The 3,945-nt window shown below is 40.3% G+C and overlaps 1 non-coding gene across 1 annotated transcript; it reads left to right on the top strand.

Moving 5' to 3' along the window:
- The first annotated feature begins 3,527 nt into the window (after positions 1-3,527).
- Positions 3,528-3,635, top strand: LOC130942920 (small nucleolar RNA R71). The gene has a single exon (XR_009071465.1). It is a non-coding gene; the product is annotated as a small nucleolar RNA R71 (small nucleolar RNA).
- The last annotated feature ends 310 nt before the right edge of the window (positions 3,636-3,945 follow it).

Genomic DNA, 3,945 nt, shown 5'->3' with positions numbered 1-3,945 from the left:
ACCTTCATGACACAAGCACATGGTTACGGACAGCTGGACTTAGCCGCTTAGGCCAGGATTTTATTCCTTTGGGCCCTCCTATCCACTGATGCTGAAAGCCTTGGATTCTCTTTACCCTTGCCTTTTAGTTTAAAGTGTTACTGGCTTTTTCTGCTTGCTTTTTCTTTTTCTTTCTTTTTCTTTATTTTTTGCCTTTTTTTTTCGCAAGATTTCTATTTTTCACTACTTTTTCTTGCTTCAAGAATCAATTTTATGATTTTTCAGATTATCAATAACATTTCTCCTTTTTCATTATTCTTTCAAGAGCCAACAATTTTAACATTCATACACTTCATTATAAAAAATATGCACTGTTCAAGCATTCATTCAGAAAACAAAAACTATTGCCACCACATCAAAATAATAAAACTAATTTCAAGATAGAATTCGAAATTCATGTACTTCTTGTTCTTTTGCAATTAGAAACATTTTTCATTTAAGAAAGGTGAAGGATTCATGGGACATTCATAGCTTCAAGGCATAGACACTAGACATTAATGATCATGTAATAAAGACACAAACATAGACAAAACATAAAGCATAAAAACCGAAAAACAGAAAAATAAGAACAAGAAAATTAGAGAACGAGTCCACCTTAGTGACGGCGGCTAGTTCTTCCTCTTGAAGATCCTATGGAGTGCTTGAGCTCCTCAATATCTCTTCCTTGCCTTTGTTGCTCCTCTCTCATGCCTCCTTGGTCCTCTTTAATTTCATGGAGGATAATGGAGTGTTCTTGGTGCTCCATCCTTAGTTGCTCCATGTTGGAACTCAAATCTCCTAAAGAGGTGTTGAGTTGCTCCCAATAGTTGTGTGGAGAAAAGTGTATTCCTTGAGGCATCTCAGGGATTTCTTGATGAGGAATTTCCTCATGCTCTTGTTGAGGTCCATGAGTGGGCTATCTTGTTTGCTCCATCCTCTTTCTAGTTATGGGCTTTTGAGATGAATCTCTCTATCTCCCATGACTTAGAGTTGGAAGCAACTGCCTTCCCTTTCCTCTTCCTAGAGGTTTCTCCGGCCTTAGATGCCATTAATGGTTATGGAAAACAAAAATAGAGCTTTTTTTCCACAGCAAACTTAAAAGTTTTGCTTGTCTTCGAGCAAAAAAAGAAAGAAAGGAGGAGGAGAGGAAGAAATGGAGGAGATAGAGGGGGTGAATGGTTCAGCCAAGGGGGGTTATAAGTGGTTATGATGTGTGAAGATGAAGGAGTGAGGAGGGGTATTTATAGGGTAATAGAAAGAGGGGATCCGTGTGAGAATGGGTGGGTTTGGGAGGGAGATGGTTTGAATTTGAACGGGTGGGGGTAGGTGAGTTGTATGATGGGAAATGGTGGATGGATGTGAGTGGTGAAGAGATTATGGGGAAGAGGGTAGGATTTAATAGGTGAATGGTGTTTGGGGAAGGGTGTTATGAAAATGTGTGAAGAGAAGTGAGAACGAATTGGGGTAGGTAGGGATCCTGTGGGGTCCACAGATCCTGAGGTGTCAAGGATTTCTCATCCCTACACCTTTTTGGCATTTAAACACCTTCTGTATGGCATTTCTGGCATTAACTGCAAGGCTGCTGCCTATTCTGGCATTTAACACCCAGAATAATGCCAGACTGGGCGTTAAATGCCCAATTTGCTAGCCTAAATGCCAGTAAGCTCGTCCTCCAAGGTGTGCTATTTTTTATGCTATTTTTGATTCCTGTTTTAATTCTGCAGCTGTTTTTGTGACTCCACATGATCATTAACCTAAAGAAAACATAGACTAATACTAGAAAATAAAATGAAAAAGTAATTAATATAGATAATTAAAATTGGGTTGCCTCCCAATAAGCACTTCTTCAATGTCAATAGCTTGACAGGAAGCTCTTATAGAGCTTCACAGATGCTCAGAGCATGGTTGTGGCCTCCTAACACCAAACTTAGAGTTTGAGTGTGGGGGCTTTGCTTGACTATGTATTGAGAGAAGCTTTTCATGCTTCTTCTCCATGTTTACAGAAGGAGATCCTTGAGCCTTAAACACAAGGTAGTCCTCATTCAATTGAAGGACTAACTCTCCTCTGTCCAAATCAATCACAACCCTTGCTGTGGCTAGGAAGGGTCTTCCAAGGATGATGGATTCATCCTCATCCTTCCCAGTGTCTAGGATTATGAAGTCAGCAGGGACGTAAAGGCCTTCAACCTTCACTAAGACATCCTCTACAAGTCCATAAGCCTGTTTCATTGATTTGTCTGCCATCTTTAGTAAGATTCTTGCAGCTTGTACCTCAAAATCCATAGTTTCTCCATTACAGAGAGTGGCATGTGGTTAATACCTAACCCAGGACACACAGAGCATTTTCAAAGGTCATGGTGCCTATGGTGCAAAGTATTAGGAACTTTCCGGGATCCAGTTTCTTTTGAGGCAATGTTTGCTAAATCCATGTATTCAGTTCATTGATGAGCAATGGAGGTTCATCCTCCCAAGTCTCATTACCAAATAACTTGGCATTCAGCTTCATGATTGCTCCTAGATACTGAGCAACTTGCTCTTCAACAGTGTCTTCGTCCTCTTCAGAGGAAAAATACTCATTAGAGCTCATAAATGGCAAAAGTAAGTTCAGTGGAATCTCTATGGTCTCGGTATGAGCCTCAGATTCCTTTGGTTCCTCAATAGGGGACTCCTTATTGGTCAGTGGACGTCCCTTGAGGTCTTCCCTACTGGGAATCACTGCCTTTTCATTCTCTCCAGGTTCGGCCATTTTGGTTATAGTTATGGCCTTGCACTCTCTTTTGGGTTTCTCTTCTGTATTGCTTGGGAGAGTATTAGGAGGAGTTTCAGTAACTCTTTTACTCAGTTGATCCACTTGTGCCTCCAAATTTCTGATGGAGGACCTTGTTTCATTCATGAAACTGAGTGGTTTTAGATAGATTAGAGACTATGTTTGCTAAGCCAGAGAGGCTCTGCTCAGAATTCTCTGTCTGTTGCTGAGAAGATGATGGAAAAGGTTTGCTATTGCCAAACCTATTTCTCCCACCATTATTATTATTGAAGCCTTGTTGAGGCTTCTGTTGATCCTTCCATGAGAAATTTGGATGATTTCTCCATGAAGGATTATAGGTGTTTCCATAGGATTCTCCCATGTAATTCACCTCTTCCATTGCAGGATTTTGACGGTCATAAGCTTTTCCTTCAGAGGAGGTTTCTTTAGCACTGCCGGATGCAACTTGCAATCTAGTCAGATTCTGAGAAATTATATTGACTTGCAGAGTCAATATTTTATTCTGAGCCAATATGGCATTCAGAGTATCAATCTCAAGAACTCTTTTCTTCTGAGTCATCCCATTATTCACAGGATTTCTTTCAGGAGTGTACATGAACTAGTTATTTGCAACCATCTCAATGAGTTCCTAGGCTTCTGTAGGGGTTTTCAGATGAAGAGATCTACCAGCAGAATGGTCCAATAACATCTTAGACAATTCAGACAGACCATCATAGAATATGCATATGATGCTCCATTCTGGAAGCATGTCAGGAGGACACCTTTTAGTTAATTGCTTGTATCTTTCCCAAGCTTCATAGAGGGATTCACCTTCCTTCTGTTTGAAGGTTTAGACTTCCACTCTAAGCTTGCTCATCTTTTGAGGTGGAAAGAATTTGGTCAAGAAAGCATTAACCAACTTGTCCCAAGAGTTCAGGCTTTCTCTAGGTTGTGAGTCCAACCATGTTCTAGCTTTGTCTCTTACAGCAAAGGGAAAAATCATAAGTCTGTAGACCTCGGGATCAACCCCATTGGTCTTAACAGTATCACAGATTTGTAAAAATTCAGCTAAGAATTGATGAGGATCTTCCGATGGAAGTCCATGAAACTTGCAATTCTACTGCATTAGAGAAACTAATTGAGGCTTAAGCTCAAAGTTGTTTGCTCCAATGGCAGGAATT

The sequence above is a fragment of the Arachis stenosperma genome, chromosome 7 (genome assembly GCF_014773155.1).
Source record: "Arachis stenosperma cultivar V10309 chromosome 7, arast.V10309.gnm1.PFL2, whole genome shotgun sequence".
Taxonomy (NCBI): domain Eukaryota; kingdom Viridiplantae; phylum Streptophyta; class Magnoliopsida; order Fabales; family Fabaceae; genus Arachis; species Arachis stenosperma.
The sequence above is the reverse complement of the archived record's forward strand: the minus strand, read 5'-3'. Positions and strand labels throughout refer to the sequence as shown.